The sequence below is a fragment of the Poecilia reticulata genome, linkage group LG23 (genome assembly GCF_000633615.1).
Source record: "Poecilia reticulata strain Guanapo linkage group LG23, Guppy_female_1.0+MT, whole genome shotgun sequence".
Classification (NCBI taxonomy): Eukaryota; Metazoa; Chordata; class Actinopteri; order Cyprinodontiformes; family Poeciliidae; genus Poecilia; species Poecilia reticulata.
In genome coordinates, this window is record NC_024353.1 from 5489761 (window position 1) to 5509862 (window position 20102).

Here is a 20102-nt window from a genome sequence, read left to right on the forward strand (position 1 = left end):
GAGCATGTACCTCTGCATCAAAATAGTATAAATAAAGGATGAAAAACAGCAAAAGACAAGTCATTAAGACAATGCGTTCTACATGAAAGTTATAGCACGCACAATGAGTTTTGATATGAAGATCAAAACTCATCTGCTTAGTTACATAACATGTTCTCTTGTCTTTCCTATTTTGCAAGATGAATGTTCCAGTGTTTCATATTATTTTTGTAACCAAGAGAAACATTGTTCGCACACACTCTGATTACTTTAAAATAAATCAAACACAAATTTCAGTGTACTTTTGAGTTAAACTACTACTTCTCTTTCAATATTGAAAATTTATTTGAATTTACTCAAACTAATGGTTGGATTTTTCAGTCTGAAGTTATACAGATGTAACCAAAGCTGAATTGAAATTGAAACCTTTTCCCACATTTTTCTTTGTACTTGACAGTGGAAGATTTGAAGGAACAATGTGTTTTCTTAAAGCTATCCAAGGGCAAAACTAAAAGTCTTGCATAGAACAGATTGTTTGAAAGTAACATGTTCTATAAATAACCATCTAAAATACATCCGTAGCAGTTTATGGACATGACATGTTTTCATACAACACAGCGAACATTCCCGCCATTTCCGAGACTTATGTACCATATGTACGATCTATCCCTGATCGTACCCCTATTTCCAAACCTGTCAAATGGTCAACTTGCAATTTTCTTTGTGTCAAACAAAACAAGAAAAATGCACTGTCTTTTATATCAGCACAAACATCCAACCTCCACTTTCAGCGATTCCTCCGCCCCCTCCTTTTCTGGCTTCACGTCTTTGCCAAGCCTGCCGGCAGGACTCACTGCTCTCACTCTTTCAAGAGGCATGCAGCTGCAAAGAAAAGTGTGCTTCAACCAGATGCTTCAGATTTAACAAGATGTTTAAGGGAAGCCAAAACTACGGAAATTTGAAAAAAAAAATACAAATAAAAATTGACGTGTTAATTTTGGAGACGAGGAAAATCACTGTAGTCAGCGATTGACTATCAGTCTCCCTTTTCCGTGAGAAAGGCAGGCCTGTATTTACTCCAGCAGCTAGAATACTCTGACTTATGTATGCAGGAAGGAGTGTCTTTAGCTGCTTCAACGTTAAACAGAGAACTGTCGGAAATGTGGGTAACGTGAACACAAACATCATCCATACAAACAAATCTTGCATATGCCTTTTGAATTAGTTCTCAGTTTTTGGCTATCCAAGTGTAAACAATACAAAAGAAACAATAATTTCAAGTTAATACTATTGATGTCTACTCAGTAGTCAATCTGGCTCCATGCTTGTGAAACACATCACTGCATGTTACTCCCGGACAAGCTGGGAGTAATTTGGTTTCACTATCAACGGTCTTTTTTGACAACATACCTGCAACACATTTATAACATGATTGTTCTTGAAGCCGTAAGCTAGACTCAGCTACTTTCAGCACCTTTGTCATTGAGTCCTATAGATCAGAGTGGTTTAGGTTTTTGAGTCGGTCTGCTCTTAAAGCAGGCTTGTATGCATCAAACTGCAACGCACTGCAGGTTCTGCCACCTTTCTGTCAGAACTGGCATAAACGTCTTTAGTAATTTAAGCTACAGTAGCTCTTTGGTTGGAACAGACCGCATGGGTCAGCCTTTCTCCCCCCCACATGCACCAATAAGCCACTCCACTTCATTTTTGTCTGTGGTCGTTTTTGAGAATTTTGTAATAAGAAATATCGAATAAGATAAAAAGCCAATTGATTGCACATCCCTTTAACAGACAAAGTAAAACATAAATTACCTTAAAAGCTGCAGTTCAAGAGTCGTTTTAAACAAATACCTGGAACTTTATTTGGCAGAACCAGCTTTCATAATATCGGAACAGTTCACATCTTTGAAGGCCTTGTCAATCCGGGCAATAACGCCATTTCACAAGAGATCTGATCATCTGATCAGGTCACACATGGTGATTTCTTACAGTTTGACGCCATTTAGACTGTCACGGGTTAAAGACCGCGAATTCGGGCAGCCCTTTGAAGAAAATCTCCGGAAAATAAATATTACCAAAAAGTTCTTGTGCTACACTCTGGCGGATGTTTCACGCTCCAGTTTGAATAGCAATAATTTGGCATGCTTTTGCTCGTGTATGAATTGACAAAAAAATAAATAAATAAATGTCCACAGTCCTGGCTGTTTTGTGACAAATTCAGAGATATTCTGCAAATCAAAGGGGTTGATAATTGGCTATTGCGAAGAAAATGCCATAAAAACCTTCTTTATTACTTATCAGCTGCAAATACGAATGGCCGTGACCTATAAAAGACATTACCGTAAAAATTCCATTAATTAAGCCATCTTTCTCGTGCTACAAGGCCGTCAAGGTGAGGATATTTTACTGTGGAGTCAATAAGTGCCCTCGCAAGCTTTACACTTTACAATGGTGTTTCTGTGGATCCAAATGGGGAAGCTGTAGTCTGAGGTGGAGCAACACACCGGGGTGAGTCATCGAGCAAAGCCTAGTCGTAGTAACGTCTTTGCGGATGAGTGTAGCCTTGCTCAGAACCTTAAAAACAAGAAAAAGGGGGGGGGGAAAATCTGTGTGCATGCCTGTAATTAACCAACGTGCCTACAAAGCTATAAAGCTCTAATGAATGTGTGTTCATAGTTTAGCTTGGAGAGTCTGGCTTGGCATGGTCTCGGAGGGAGTGTTAAGTTTATGACTCAGGCTCTGCCCATCCTGCACAGGAGAAGTGAGGCCCTGGGAATAGCTGTAGCAGCACACCATGTTCCTAATCAAAGCGGTTATAGCTAAAATGAAATGGATCAAATGGCTTCAAGTTACTGAATGTGACAATATATTTCTTTTCATTAGGGTATTTAGAGTTATGGAAAAGGCCGTTAACTTCAGAGGCAATGGTTAGTGTAAGACTTTACACAGTCTATACAGAATCTCGGGTAAAAAGATCACAGTGTTGCGGTAATTGTAGAAACATTTAAGCAAATCATGATCTAATTGGTTTCATTTAAATTTGAGAAGCAGCAAATTACGTTTCTAGAAAGCTTAGCTTTTGTTACTGTAATAATAATGTTATCGATCTCATTTATTTTGTAGTTTATTGACGAGCAAGTATAAATAACAACCTTCTCGGTGCTTATTGCTCTGAATACGAGACGTTTTTGTTGTTCTGCTCAATTCAGCGCGACACTGGGAGTACGACAAGCTGGTGTTACTGGGTTCATTAATTAGTCTGCCTGCTCAGGTAAACCCAGCAGTTGTCAGTTTAACAACTCATAGCTTTCTAGCTGTAGTTTTAAATAGAAAATACAACTCAAACACCTCTGAGTGTTTGATATTAAATGCATAATAACTTTAAATGCCCCCTTTGAATACCTCGAACTGCCTATATGCCAAATATACCTTCATACGCAATAATATACAGAGTTCAAAACCTTTTGGCACTACTGCAAAAGCTAACATCCACAGTTCTCTTTGTCTCTGGCTTTGGGTTGCAGCCAATCAGTGCCAAGAACAATAATTGCTGCTCCTGGATTAGCTGGCTTTGCAAACACCAGCCAATACCCTGTGTGCCGAGGTATTTCAGCTTCCCGAACTACATTCTCTTTCCAATATGCTTTCCAAAAATTTGAGGAAATAAGCAAATTTCCTGCAAATAATTCTTCTGTATGATCCAGTCTGCTGTGACACCAACCGGCCAAATGCCAATATTTTCTCCTCTTGTTGCAGGGATTTACTTTGTTGTTTACCTGCTTTTCTTCTACATCTCATGATATTAAAAACTCAGAGAAAGTTGGAGCAAAAAAAAAAAAACCCTGTATGAATAATGTATGTATGTAGTCACAAGCCTAAAAATGAGAAGGTTGACGGAACTATAATATTGACATTTGTATGGGATGCCTGAGCTGCCATAATTGTGTGGCCATTTATTTTCCCACACGCACATATGGAGAACACCAATTTGCTGTTTATATGTAATAAATATTTTTGTCAGATAATGTTTACATGCAGTGTTTACTAGATTCTCATAATCCTCACATCTAACTTGACAGACAAATTGTATTTAATTCCATCTGCTTGCACAGACTGGTCACAGAGAAATAAATTTGAGTTTAAAAAAAAGCATGTCGCCTGAAAACTAGAAAGGCAGCATCAAACATTTCAGCATTTGAACTTACACAAATAATAAAGAATCAAAGCGAATAATAATAAAAAAAAGATTAATGTTAGCTTAACTATGTTTTCTGTGCTTGCTAATCACAGCCTGTAGAGAGACGTTTCTGAACTAAGTACAAAGTTAGTGCATGAAGCCAGCAGACAGCAATAGATCTGATTTTATTCATATAATTAAACAATTTTCATTAATTATGGGGACAAAAAAGTCCTGAAGAGCATCCAGTGTGGAATTTAAATAATTTAAGCAATATTTTCAAGACTTTTTGTTACACTGTAATTCATTGATATTTGCTCCATTCCAGTTTTGGGACAGCCAACTCTAATAGTAATATTATACACACTCAACATACTTCTTAAAATGAACATTGCCACACCTACTGTCTGATTAGCTCTTTTTGTTTCAAGATAGCTTTGCCAACTTGGACTGATCAACTTGATTGCTAAAAAAAATGTGTTAGTGTGAGGCAGCTGCTTATCGTCTGTTTGAGACATCCAAGACGAGCCATTAGCTGTTTATCCTGCAAATTCTCCAAACCGTAGAGTGGAGGCAGGGAAAGAGAAGTTGTTTAAATCTTTAAAAATCAGTCTATTCGTGTTTACCTGCCAAGACAGTCTGACAAAAGCCAGCGAAAGAAGGTGGTCTGATGAAATGAGAGCAATAGGGAACTCCAGATCCCACGTCTGGGAAAAACTACGCATGCCCTGAACACACCTTCTGTTCCACATGGTGGAGAAACCATCATGCTCTGGGGTTTCTTGTATTTAGCAGCAACATGAGAGCTGGTCAGAGCGTTCTTTTTCTTTCCACTTTGCGATTTTGCTGCTTTGTAGTTGACGGAGCAAAAATTCCCAATTTAATACACGGCACCTTGTAGAGCTAATATGACAAAATACAACGCATTTTAGGGGGTGTCAATACTTTTGAAAGGCACTTTAAAAAATGGATTTGATTTCACATCAAAAGAACAATTTAATAAACAAATCTAAGGTGATTGCAAATTGTATGAGACAAATACCAAGCAGCCAGTTTTAGTTTTTTTTTTATTATTATTATTATTATTTTAGTACAGATTTATAATTTTGGATCACAGTAGAGGCTGGGCTTATAGCACAGCCTCTCCGTGCTCTATAATACCCCGAGTCTACTGGGATATGTGGGGCCAGAGCTGCAATAGAAGAAATCAAACGGCCCTTTGATGAGAGTTTGGCTACCAAGTGAAAAATGGCACAGTGTGTGTATGAGACAGTTTATGGATATAAATACACCACAAAGCTGAAGTGAAGCACAAAAGACTTCACTTCTGTTTGTGACGGGACACAAAAAGCATGTGTGCCACCCACTTCTCGCTCTGTCAATAGTAAAAAAAACTGACAAAATTCATAGATTAAACAGGGATTAGGAACGGGGGAGAGGAGTGGAGGAAGGAGAGCAGAGGAAGACATATGTTGAGTGGGTGGACAAGCAGGGAAGGCTGGGGAGGGGGGTAAAGTAAAAAAAAAATCACAAACACAAGTGAGTCTCTTCACCATCTGCAGGAGTCACTACCTTTGCCAGTCGTTCTCTTTAGCCATAAATTAGATTTTTTTCCTCACCCTCTTTTACCCTTCTATTCTCCCTATTCTTCCTTTTGTAATTCTTTTGTAAAAAAAAACTTTAGTGCACTAATCCATATGTGTTTGCTTTTGTGTGCATGTGTGTGTGTGTGTGTGTGTTTCTCCTTTGTGTGCAGGGACCTCTCACGGCTACCATGAGCTAATGAGCTCCATTTAAATCCAGCCCCTCTGATCCTTTCCTCTCGCCCAGTTTCTCTGCCCCAAGGGCCGTTCCCTGCTCTGCCCTGGAAACTCCACTTCGGTAGCGGCCATTTTGGCTCATTAGAAACAAGCTGCTGAACCAACATGCATGTCTCTCTGAATCAGTATCAGGCTAATGGATCACTGCTGTACTGGTGTGCATACGAAACGCGCGTTTGGATATGTGATCAGGCGTGTGACTAAATATTTGCGCGCGGTGGATATGTGTGTGTCTGAGGATACACGACTTTGTGTGTTTTAGTGTGTACTTGTTGTGAGTGTGTGCTTTTCTGTGAGGCATCACTAGCTTATGGATGAGTCATCCTGAAGCGCTCCAGTAACATCATCTCTCTCCTTTCACTGCACTTCCAACTTTCCCGATTTCTTGTTCTTTTTCACTCTTTCCCTTCTTTTTTTATGTCACTTTTTTTTTTCTCGGTCTTCACACAGTTTTAGCTGTGATGCCAGACTGACCACTCCCTCTGTGTGTGCAGCTTGTTTGGTAGAGATCATGCAGCATGGGTTTGTGTTTGTGTGTGTGCGTGTGTGTGTGTATTCAAAATTCACATGGTAACAACCTTCTCTCAAGGATATGTTTTCATATTTTCACCTCATGCAACACGTAAACAAACACAGCTTTTATGAATATGGGCTGAAGGAAAAGAGCTGTTCTTATTTTTGTCCTCGTTGAGATATCTGAGGAAAGTTATGCAAGCATGGCAAAGGCATTGCCTCAAAATACCCGATGCAATCACAATTGTTCTACAGCTAATAGAAAAAAATACAAGTGTGAAGTGGATGACAAAGGATGCACAGCAGTGATGTGCGGTCAGGGGAGGCAGGTGATCATCATGGAAATATATAATAAAATAATTTCTAAAGATATTTCACCCTGTGGATGGTACTATAAAGTACCTATTTTTCATTTAATTTAACCAAATCTGATGTTATTTTTCTTCAAAATCGCTGAATTTTTGCATTTTCCCATTCAAATGCTTGGAAGCGAAGCCGGTGAGGCAGCAGCGAGCTGAGCCTCACCTGGGATTGCGCAACCTCTCGCTAACTGCACCGGTTGCCACTCTATGAGAGCATGCTCCTCCTGTCTGTACGTCGCCAATAAAATGGTTAAAAACATTTAATGTATGAACAGATTTTCCATAATTTAGCTTATGTATTTAATGTACTGTGTTTTTATTGTCACCAACTGTGTGTGTAACGTGTTTCGTGTGCTAAGGAGCGATCAGAAACGGCAGAGAACAGATTCGAGGTGAGGCAGGCAGTTCTCGTGCCTTATCGCTGGGGGTGCTCATGAACCCAGACATTGTGACTCCACAACTGCAGAATAAGAGACAATAACGGGGATCTAGCCATACAGTAGCTGCGCTGATACAGAGAGCGAGAAAGACGTGGTTTTGAGTTGTACTTTAACGGTTGCTCCCTCTGCTGTTAAGCACAAATAATAATATTTACATGTCTAAGTTTGATTGAGATAACGGATGTATTCTGCAGCGGCGGCGCGGCTAAGCATCACATGTTAAAGAATAGTCTTTTTGCCCTCCAGCATTCTACGCATGCTTGAAATTTCCTTATGTAAACAATAGCATGCAGGGTCTAGATTTGTAAATTCGATTATAATTAAGTCGGTGCCTCACCAGCTACGAACCTCACCGCACGTCACTGATGCACAGTTATCAAAAATCTTTCAGGAGTAAAGTTTTGAAAAGTGTGGTGTGTGTTTGGATTCCTGTCCCTCATTAATCAGACTTGACAAAACTACCAAGCTACCAATTACAGCTCCTCATCTTCTGGAATATGTCTGTACCACCTTTGCTCATCTAGAGATGAAAGTTTTTGCGAAACAGCTCAGGTTCAGGCGGATCGAACAGACAGCATCGGTGTGAAGAGGCATTTCCAACTCCGAGAACAGATTCTTAATTGGGTTTTAGTCTGGGACTCTGATAAGACAACTCTAACATGTTTTGATCTAAACAATTCCATCTTAGCAGTTTTATTGCAGTCTCTAACAGGTTTTCTTTTAGCATTGACCTAGATTTATCCCTTGTATCATTTTAGGTGCCAGTCAAAAATACGTCAAGCAGGCCCTCTAGAGCTGGAACTTAACTCTGAAACTGCTGAGAAGCCCCACGTTCAGTATCCAATATGTCTGCACAGACACGAAGTGAAAGTTATCTATCTGAACCATTTATTGGAACTTCTAAAGGTTTGTAGCTATCATTCCGACTGTAGTGCTAAAATTAGGATCAAATCAAACGGCAAAAATTGGCCTTTTTTTTGTTCTTTTACTCCTACAACGCATTTATTTGATGTTTATTTATTTTGTATACAGAAAACAAGTGTACTTCTTGACTCTGTCTCCTCTGAAAAAGTGACTTTACCTCGAGGGACTTCATGGTAAATTGATTACATTTTAATAATTAAAGAAAAAAGGACCAGTTAGTTTCTTGCCACATATAACATTTTGGATGTAGACCAATAAGCTCAATTTTGGTATCATGTAACTAGTGGTTTATGTTTGAGGATCTGCGCATGTTACTGTAAGACATTCACTAGTTCCAAACTTACGCAGTCACACACCACAACTCAAAATGAGCAGATCCCCTTGGTATGAAGTGACATTTTGAGATTTGTGATACATGTTACAGATATGTGATTTATTTTCTTTTTTTTGGATAAACAAGTGAGCTCTCATGTACTGCTAGGCTGCAAAAGTAGAGTGTAAAACACACACGCAGTACGCACAGAAACAAGTGCCAGTATTTCTGAGTCATAGTGCTATTGGATACCAAGCTATGAACAGACCTCTTTGTCCAACACATTCCTCCTTTCAAAACCATCAAAACGTATTGTAAACATTTACTTTTTAGTACACCAGCTCCACCATCTCACACATGATCTTGTCAGTTTCTGTAAAGGTCTGCCTCTGTGTTATCCGTAAACTGGTCTTTGTTACAGCCTACTTTGTGTCTCTCTATTGCTCCTAAACTGGTTTCAACAAAGGAGTGGAATAACTGATAAAACACACACACACACACACACACGCAGCTTGAAATGTTTTCCAGAGGTACTTCTTAAGTAGAGCAGTAATGGTATGACTGAGCTTATTTTCTAGTGGAATTTGGTGCTTCCAGCTAAAATAATCAGGAATACTTGAATGCCATGTGGCAGTTTGAAGGGGAAGTTTTACCAGCATGACTGTTGTTGGGGGGCTGCGGGGCATAAATACATTCTAGGAAAACCGAAAAAGGGTGAAGAACTGGAAAACCTAATCCCAGTAGGTTGTTTATGCTGCATCCAACTGCTCTGACTGAGAGGCAATATGCCTTTTTCATGGGATAATTGGATATTCAGCACAAAATATTTAATCTGCTTTGTGGACAAAGTACATGAAAAGATTGGTGGAGGTCTGACCTTTGCGTGTGCAACATTTATCTGTTTTGTCTTGCCTTGTGGAGAGGCTTAAGCACATCAAGGCATAAGCTTGGTCAGCAGCCTCTCCGCAGCACTGTAAAGAAGTGGATGCACGTCACACACAGGCCAACTCGCCTCCCGGCTTTTCACAGAACAAAAGTGGGCCAATCAAAGAGCTTACTATCCTGAAAAACTACTGTAAGTGGCTCAAAAGACGCTTCAGAGGAGGGAGAAGTAAGAAACCAGCCTCAACTAAAAATGCATGTTTATCTGTTCTCTGCACTTTAACTACAAAAACCCCATGCATGCCATTACTTTCACCTGACATATTTAAAAGACAACATGGCCAATTTTATACTGATCTGGAAGGGTCAACAAAGGCAGACCTTAGTTCTATCATACATAAAAGATGGTATAAACATACTTTGGTCATGGCCCAGATGAGATGTTAGCTTCAGCTTTCTCAAGAAACCTCTTTATTTATTTATTTAAACCAAGACTGTGGTGCTATGTCATTTTTTCATTTAACTGAAAATGGTCAGGACACAAATAGGCCTGTCACAATAACAAATTTTGCTGGACGATTGTCTAAAAAATTTTTGCGATAAACGATAATATTGTTTCAAGACCTTTTGACACTGATTTAATGGAAATGACTAAGAATACATGCGACTTCCTGATAGATGCACTTTATTTTCAAAAGAACACATAACACTGGAACTGATAAACTAAATAAAACAACTAAAAACAAAAATAAAATGGATTCTCGGTCTCCATTAACAAAAAACATACTTGAATAAAAACTAAACAACATAAAGCCAAAGTGGAAATAAATACTGCATTCAACCAAAAGAGTGCAGATTATGAAGTCTGTATTTGCCTTCAGTAATCACTAGATTTAAATAGAGAAGACGGGCACATCTGACTACCTAATGCAGTAGATCACAGTACACCATTTTTTTGCCCCTATTTTCCCCTTATGACAATCTTAGATCGTTGGCCGATCTAACCGATCATCCTGCAGTGTGTGGTGGGTTACGGTAGATCGTCGTGGCCGCTCCGATCTAAATCAGGGTTTTTCCCCGACTGGGAGCTTTAACACTGAATGTGAGAGGTAGCCAATCAGAAAGCTCGGATTCTTCTCCTCGCTTTCTGAGGGGAAATTACGGAGGGGAATCCCAAAAAGCTGACACTGCGCAACACAAAATCCCGCAGACATTTGAGATATGTGGAAACAACATTAATGTTTATTCAAAATTTCGTGCAAAGAATATAGAAATGACAAGGAGAGGAGTTGGAGCCAAATTGCTACCGCAGTTGATAAACCCGGTAAGTTTTCAGCTGTTCTTTGGTAACGTGACATAAATAGGTTATAATGATTTTCATTCGGTCAGGACTTTACGCTGACTCTAGCCACATGCATCATAGGTAGATTCTAGTAAAGCATTGATTAATGCCTGGTTTTAAAATTATTTAACTGGACTTGTAGCCATTATTTTGTGCCCATGTGGCTGGACACCACACAGCACGATCGAACCGTTATACCTGGGATTTCTGTCGGCTAATGTGTGGTCTCTCAGGGTTTGAAAATGGGCCGACAACTCGTGTAATGTGCGCTGGACATTAGACTAAGGAAATGAGGTCGGGAGGGTCAGTGGAGAGCACCGGAGCTGAGCCTTTTTCATTCAGTGTCATCAACAGGCCGGAAGAGACAATGAAGACGATAACTAAAATGAGGTTGATAGGTTTAATTTATCGTCCGATTAATTGATTTATCGTTTATCGCGACAGGCCTAGACACAAAACAATGTTACATTTAGAAACCAGTGTCCCGTCTGAAGGTCCTATAGCCAAATCCTAATTTGCTGACCCAGTGCCTGGTTAGGCTTTTCCTGTCTTTTACAAGACTAATCTGGATTAATAATTCATGTGATCCCTTTAAAACAAAGCATTCTTTTCTCATATACTGACTGACCATACCCCAATGTAAGTCTGGGTCACTTACAGTTGTGGAGAAAAAAAATCTACCTTATTACAGCCTAACGTATTTGTAGAAATGGATGCTTAAAATCTATTTCAATATCTCGGAAATGGCCGCTCGACTAGGTCTGAAACAAATTGATGCTTGCCACTACCAGCCTTTAAAAACCGTTATGAACAGAGATATTTTTTCTATGTTTACACCAAAGCACGGAATAACATTCCACAACATATTATGCTGATTTCTTTTAAACTTTTAATTGCCAAGACAGGAAAGAAAATATCTATTAACTATTTATTTAAAATGTAATAATTGCTGGTGAGAAACAAAGTGAGGCATTCCCATTCTCTTTTCTATTAAAGTGGCTGAAATCACACAGATGTATCTGTCACACTAGCACCACATGGAGACTAGGAGATTGTTACTACCTCACTACCATACAACTGCCGTGAATTCTACCATCAGAAAGTGTTTGAGGAAAATGTAAGACTGTCAGTGAGAAATTAAAAGCAGAACTGGACCGACCAAATACTAAATGAGAATTCAGATGTAGAAAGTCCTTTGCAGAGTCAAAGCCCAGACAGACCTTAATCTCATTGTGATGCTATGGTATGGGGTGTCTTTAAATAAAGTGACCATGCAAGAAAAACCTTTCAAATATCTCACAACTGAAAGTGAGGAGTGGGCTAACTTTTCTCAGCCCAATATCTAAAAGTGAAAATATCTAAGTGAAAATCTAAAAGACAAAAAAAACCAGCTCCAAGACGAAAAGAAAAAAAAACCACTACAACAGACTCACAAAAATGACAGAGTATTTTGATGAAGATCAAGCATCAGAGAGACTAAATACTAAAAAGAGAGACTAAGTTTAGCTTTTCCCCTGAGGACTCTACTCAGGTTCTTGCTCTCCTCCCTTTCTTCCTGGCCTCTTCCTTTCCACAATCCATCACAAAATAATTAACTTACTATAAGTGAAATTAATCCCACTAATTGGTTTTAAAGGTATTTTTGGAAACGAAAAGGGTGAGGTGAGAAAAAATGTCAGTGTGTGTGGATGTGAGTTTGAATATAAGCGATCGAGAAGGTGGGGGAGGGTGGCACCTGTTCACCCATACCTTGGCAGAGAGGATGTGACCTCGCCAGACAGGAAATGAACTTGTGACAAAATAGGGACGATGTAAACTGCAATTTTCTTTGATTCTCCTCCTCCTCTCTGAAATACATAGAACTGCTTAGGGTTTCAACTCTTCTGTCCTTCTGCTGTCTGATACTGAAAGAAAAAGCTGTTGTTTTCGCATGAGTAGATAAAGAAATAGCAAATGACAGAAAAGGCTTCTTAAGTGACTTCAAAGCTTAAGTGAAATGTGAATTCACTGAAATAGCATCGTAAGTTGTCCAAACAGATATTTTTATCCTCTTTGTCTTTCATGTTTGACATTTATTGATGCATTAGGGACACAGAATGAGAACAGCTTAGTGGATCAGAACAAATACAGACGCATAGCAGGATTAAAGAAGCAAGAAGGCAAATTTTGTGAAAAATAGAGCAAAATATGCAACATTTTGCATTATGACATAATTTTCAGTAAATATTGAATGGTTAAATTATTTTTCAAATGACTAACATCGAGGGAGGAGGGAACTATTGTGACCTGTGCCAATGTTCAATGTACCCCTATCACGTTAATGCAGATCTGCCTTTTTTCTTAGTGGTATAAGGATAGTGACTGATTGCAAAAAAACACAAAAATAATCACACAATCCAGGATGGACTTAAAAGGTGTTTAATATTATTTTCATTTTAAGCAACACTTATTGAATGCAGAAACCAACAGCTATTTATTGATGTGTTTTTAACAGTTCAATGGGTTCTATAAATAGATTCTGGCACAACCGGCCCTTTAAGAACATTCACATTGATATGGCCCAAAAGTTTGACACCCCTGGAGCACCGAACGACGGTGAAAAGCACAAATTTCTGTGAACCCAACACACAAGACGCAAAAGCCTCAGCAGCAACAGCAACAAAAGTAGAAAAATTCTAAACTTTCTTGTATCACGTCGTCAGTCCCCATGTCCACGTCTACGAGCTTGAAATTCCACATGCACAAATTTTGCTGGTCATTTGGGTGGAAGTGGACAACCCATAGGAAACAAATGAAGAGGGAGTGATGTCGCCTACCATGTAGTGAATCCTTAAGTATGACAACAATGACCCAAACAAAACACTGAGTCTTATACTATGCTAGTATGAACATTTCCCTCACCTCAGCATGGTGGATGCTTGAAAGCTCGAAAATGAAAAAATGAAGCTTATGGCACAACTTACTTTCCGATTCATTTTGGCTAATGTATAAAACGAACCTCCTGGAGGCGCTTGTAGAGAATTTCGATTTAATTGATATGGCCAATTGATCACTTAATATGAAATGGAAATGTAACTAAATGAGACTGTGACATCATGACAAAACAGGCCTACACCTTTAATCCTTATACACATGCACTTGAATGGGAGTGCAATGAAAACACGTAGTATTTTGAAGATTTGACACGGTTTGACGTTCCACAAAATCCACTTTATTTTCTTAGTATATTTCTTTCAAGTTTACACTTTTGACAGCTAGATCTCTCAGAAGAGCATAATTGTGGTTGTAACACTTAAACAATGTCAAAGACTGCTCACACCATCTCCATGAACGTACTGAGCTAAAGCCACCAAGCAGGGGCGGACTGGCATACGGGGCTAACGGGAACTTCCTGGTGAGCCGGCGGGCTAGCAGGCTGGTGATTTAACCCATGGAGAAGCCTTGATGTTCGGCATGCGGTCACGCAGCATGTTCTTGTTTTGGACACCGCAATACCTCATACTCTGCCACATCAAATGCAGGGTCTGCCTTCCTTCAGGCATGTCTGCTGCACATGGCTGCAGAGTGGTCCTGTAAACACATGAGCAAGACTGCAAGACCTGCCGGCTGACAATGCAGAAGGGAGATCAGAGAAACTCGTCCCACAAAGCCCGGCCTAAGGAAACAAATAGCCTTTGAGGCTATGTATGTATGCATACATGTTGTAACAGTAAAACTGACAATCTGAGAATAGGAATAGACACATTAGCGCTACAACTGTGGATTGGACTCTGGAAGGAAGCTGGAGTACCTGTTAAAAATGTCTAACTCAGGGAGACGAATCAAGTCTTGACTTGGTCATAAGATTGTACAGGTGACTCCGTATAGTTTGCTTCTGCAAGAAGCAGTTCAAGTTTTGTTTTTGAAAATCATGCAAAAATTACAATCAAGTTAGCTTAAATGTAGGTAACATGATTATATCAGTTCTTTAGCTTTAGATCTTTATAAATAGGAAGGTTTTTGATACTTTTAAATATTTTTCTACTGCTTCTCCATGTGTAATTCACCCCTTAAGTAACTGTTAGTTCTTGTTTGTGCTAATTTGTTTGCCAAGCCTAACCTTCTGGACCGAATCTGTCATTTATAATTTTACTCTGTTATCATTCACTCTCTCTCCCTTTGCCATTTTGATTCACTGCAACATATGCTGCCACTTTCCTCACACGCAGACTAATTGCGGGTGGAGGAAAGGGAGGAAGAAATATAACATAGCCTCTCGGGGTGAGAGAAAAGAGGTGAGAGAAAGGGCAGGGAAAGAGAGGAAAAAAGAAAGAGAGAGGATGAGAGTAGGGAAGGGGTCCTTGGGGTGAATTATTCATCTTACACCGTGACACCTGAGGGCAATCTACCTCTCTGAGTCACCACCGTTAAAGAGACGGAGAGTAGACTGTGTGAGTCAGAGCTGCCCAAGAGGATATTAACATCTGTACGTGTGTGTGTGTGTGCGTGTGTCCTGTGGAGTATTGTCCCCTAAGCCGATCATGTGCCGCCTACATACGGAGACGATCTAAAGCGTAACTGGTGGTTGTCGCTCACACACGCACGCACGCACACACACACACACAGGCGTACAAGAGTCCTTAATAAGCCAGGTCAGCACAGCACACAGCATAAGCTTTCCTCTTACTGAGCTCCAGCCGAAAACTGAGCTAGCATTAAGCAGCAGCACGGGTAAGAAAACGCACACGCGCAAACACACAAAGCCAATGTTGAGCTTCTCAAACATTACACATGTCATCTTTCCATTAGCTGTTATTAAATTAATAACTGCCATCATCCTCTTTGCCTGTAATGCGCTATAATCTGCCTTCTCCAGTCAGGCTCTCAGACCTCGCCGACGGTTGACGGGATCGACATTCATCAGCACCAGTCTCGCTTCTTGGCTGAATTATTAAACGTACACATTTCTTACATCCCAAAACTTGGTGTTCCCAAGCCAGAAAACAGGAGGAAAAAAATGTGTTCTTGAATGTCTTTAAAACTGTTGGAATTTATTTGAGGGGCTCAAACCAATTCAGTAAGTTTGTAGGCTTTCGGTGTCTCGCGGAAAGATCCTTCAATGTGCTGCACAGCAGTTGATAGAGTAAATGATTCATAAAGCGATACTTAAACTTCAAGATACCCAGTGGACTCATGTTCTTGCTTTTCTTAGAATTGATTAGGTTAAATATTGGATGGACAAATGGGTTATTTAACTTATAATAAGACTTAAAAAAAAAAAAAACAAAGATTTTGGAAGCAAGTCTTCAGTACTGTATCTTGCTGAGGTGCTGAAAAAAGATCAGGAGCGTTTTGATGTCTCTGTTTGTCTTGTGGCTCTTTTATATGCGCTCCACTTTCTCTGGCACTGAGCTTGATTTCCTACTGAAATTATCCAGGCAGACCAAAAATAATCCACCGCTAGAGAGAGACGGCAGCGGCGATGGGATGGAGGAGAGAGGAAGAAAGGTAGAGGAGCGAGTGAAAAAGAGGTGGCGGAAAAGAAAAATCAGGAGATTAAGAATAAATAGAAATGTGAAAAGTGGGGAAAATGTGGATGCAACGAAAGGATGTAAATTGGCAAGAAAAATAAGGTAGAACAAAATAGAACGAGCAGCAATCACAGTTACTGTCACAAGTGTGAATTTATTTGAATTCCTGCTTGCCGTTGCATTACCTATGAGTCTGTTGGATGGAAGATCTGCAACAATGCACGCAGAGACCAGACACAGTCAAATACTTTTTCCAAATTAGGTGTTCCTTATTGTAAAGATAATCCCCAGCAGTGTGCGAAGCACTTGATATGGGCTTGGATACAGGAGTGTCAGAGAAACGACACGCTGGGACTTTGCTCCTACAGTCGAGCAGTCTCGGTTAGAAACTTTCAAGAAAAGGAAGGCGAATCGGAAGTGAAGAAATGCCATGTGATCTTCCTTCTAACATTTAACTTTGGTCATGAGTTTTGAGTTGAAATGGTAATAGGACTCAAGTGGTTAGCTGTGGTTTCACCAGTGGGGTTTATCCATTTAATGTTTTAGTTTTTCTTCTTGTTAGCAAAAATAGTCAGGAATGACTTATTTCTTCTTTCCCCCCAAACTATTTCAAATAAACACAAATACAAAGCAGTTGACTTCTCAGAGTTTTAGATGTTTCTTCTGCACTTTAATCCTCAAATTTACTAGTTAGCATATTTTGTTAGTATTTGATCTGTATCCACAATCATCAATATCAATGATGATTGAAAGAAATAAAGTACTGATATATTTCACTTTGTGCGTAATGAATCTATGTAATATGGGTAACATTTTCTGAAATGAAAATATAGAACTTTTTCATGATATTGTAATATGTTTGAGATGTACCCTAAAATTCTGTTGTCACGTAAAATCACAGAATTAAAGTTAACAGTTAACTATAGCAGGCTTAGAAAACTGACATTCATCTGGACATTATCCCATTCTTTAAAGGCAACGTAATCTTAGTGATTTAAATGAGAAATGCTAAGTCTGTTTTAATGTCAGACAGTGATACTTAAAGATTAAGTGTCTTTATATACAAAATATGTAAATATATGATTTCAATCGAATGAGCTTCTTATAAAGTGGAACTTTTGCCAACATAATTCAACGCAGTGCTAACCAAGCTGTACCAAAAAACAACAAAAAAAGGATTTAAAAGTCCCTTCTCAGTCACTGAAGAAAGATCCAAATCATTTTCCGAGTAAGCGCTCCAGCACACGGCCCTCGCTAATCACAACTCCACAGGTTTTCTCGTTTGCAGAACCACTTCAAAGTAAAAGTGCATCCCGTGGTAACACACACCTTGTTAGGTGAGGCTGAATGTCACCTTGAGAAACCAACTGGCCAGCTGCGCTGATTTACAATGCACGACTGCGTCCGCCCGCGCCACTTCTTCCTACCAGTCTGCTGAAAGTGATGCCTGCACTAATCCTGTGCACACAACTCCAAGATAGTGGACGCAGTAAAACAAAGCAAGCGTCCCGCCATACACGCAAAGACGTCAGCATTGCTAGGTGACAGTTGCACTGAATTTTTCCTCATAATTACTGTATTAATCAAGAAGTAATAAATGTGGAGTGGCTCCACACGGCGTTGATTAGCACAGATGATAGAGGAGCATGGGGGAAACACTGCAGCTATCCCTCGTTATTACCAGATTGGTAGCCGAAGGGGAAGCCTCCATGCCTCGCTCCTGCAGTGCAGATAAATGATTGACAGACCGGTCGGGTATATGTGTGTTTGTATGTGGGGGGTAAAATTGTTACACAAAGAGGAAGTAAGTTGTTTTCTGGCTCCTATTTCCTTTTAATCAAGTGACACTGTGTGTGTGAAACTGCGTTTGCGCGTGTTTGTGTGTGTAATCACAGTGACTTTCTTTCCTCTATTACAGCTTTAATCCATCAACTGGCTGTTGCTATGGTGTTTCTCCCTCCGCCCAATCAGAGCAGTGCTGCTGAGCACGCTCAGAGATGAGAATCACAGGACAACTGCTCGTCTTCGATACGACGAGCAAAAGGATGATGGAATCGGCGATTAAGAAATCTGACAACTAATTTAGAAAGGTGAAAAACGGCACAGTTCAGTACGCATGCACAGCGACCTCCCATGGAGTCCTGCAACCACCAGGCAACTTGCTTGATAATTGTGCACTTTGGGAGCCAGCTGAACAGCTCATTTTAATACATCACAACCGCAACTGATGAATTCATCTGCTGTCTGACACCAGTCTGTGAAATTGTCTTTAAACGTACAACAAAAGCACAAATCAAGAAATAATTTTCAAATAGACACTTACCTATCTGTAATATACTAATAAAATGTAATAAATCACATAAGAATGTATTTATTTTTGTTAGATGTGTAAATAACTCCTTAAATAGTCATACAAATAGTTAGATTAATTAATGAAACTTTGATTTAAATATGTGTTATATGTTTCTTGTTGTTTATTTTGGATTTCCTGTACTTTTAAGTATTTGATATATCTAAACAAAAAAAACTGAAAATTAAGCAAATTCACCCAGTTCCACCAAACTGAATAGAAACTCAGCAAAAAAAATTATGGAGCAGTCATTCATCCATAATGTAGGTTAAGAATAGACAACGTCTTTGTCCAAATCACACGGCCTTAAGGTTTACTAAAGATAATTTTTAAAACCGAGTGTTATTATGCTTGTTTGAAGTTTTACAGTCGTTTTATTGAAATGCCAGAGGAATTGCTTGAGGGAGTGGAGTTTGTTGGACAGACTGTAAAATAATCCAGTACCTCCCCGTTCTCACTTGTCGCTGTGCACTGCCAGTAAGCTGGCTGAAAGTGGCCTTCTAAATCTTTCCATTGCCCATATACAAAAAAAAAAAATTCTATCAGGATAACTATCTGAGCAGACGACTTAACTTGACCACCTATTACATTAAAGTTTAGAATTATTTTACCAGGAGGACTAATTGTTCATTTCCTGTTTAGATAAAGTGATTAGCAAACAGCAAAAGTTGTCCATGACATTGCTGTTGAAGTTTGAAGGATACAGAAGACATAGTGTTCCCTTTATTCGGAAACAGACATCATTTGAGGGTAGCAGATGATGCCTGCTGTAATTAATCGCCAAAAGCTTTCACTCAGGTCATTTGATGCAAATTGGAAGAATCAATGCGATCTTGTGTCACTTTAATTGCAATTTGCAGCTCGCAATGCAGTTTCTCTGCAGAAATCGCACTGTGAACCATAGCGCTCTTGCCGTCACTCTTGCGGTTTTTATTTTTTGCGCATTCGGACAAAGCAAGCCAGTTTTCACACTTGAACAAATGTAGACGCGTGCAGTTAGCGTTAGCTTGCCCGTGTGAGCAAAAAACACATGACGATGGTCATACTGTAGCCGCATGATAAAGTGTTTCCATGAAACATTCTTAAAGTAGGATAATCAAATAAAAGTGCGCTAAGACATCCATGCATTTCTATTTAACTGTAAGCCAATGATTAATTTACTCCTGCAGGTAAATTAATCAATGATGACAGTTCAGCTCAAAGCTACTAGTGCCTTTAAAGCTTTCAAAATCCAGGCATAGAGTTCCAGGACAGCAGTGTGCCTGCCCCTCTTAAGTGACAATTTGGTGTAGCTGGGCCTCACAGACTCCCAAAAGGCCGGAGAATGTTGGTGTCTGTGGAAAAGAACAGAGAGCAGACGCCTGCCTGGCTCTCACTGTCATATATTCGTAAGTGGATTTATCATTTCCAGGCCCTGACCTGTCCTCCGTGAAAGGATGGTCCTGCCTCGCCTCAGCCCTGCAAATTACTGCTAACCCTGACCATGAAAC

General features: G+C 39.6%; 1 protein-coding gene and 1 long non-coding RNA gene across 26 annotated transcripts in view; one reads left to right on the forward strand and one right to left on the reverse strand.

Moving 5' to 3' along the window:
• The window catches only part of LOC103459269 (uncharacterized), a 175310-nt gene that overhangs the window by 136293 nt on the left and 18915 nt on the right, over positions 1-20102 (forward strand). The window contains exon 6 of one of the 4 annotated variants that reach the window (XR_532710.2): positions 18181-18352. The exons of 2 other annotated variants lie outside the window; for them this stretch is intronic. This is a non-coding gene — a long non-coding RNA (uncharacterized LOC103459269). Of the gene's footprint in view, positions 1-18180; positions 18587-20102 lie in introns of those variants that run through there. One more of the 4 variants, XR_532711.2, reaches the window with a different exon arrangement.
• Positions 1-20102, reverse strand: part of cacna1c (calcium channel, voltage-dependent, L type, alpha 1C subunit) — a 176534-nt gene that overhangs the window by 135136 nt on the left and 21296 nt on the right. The gene's annotated exons all lie outside the window — the stretch shown is intronic.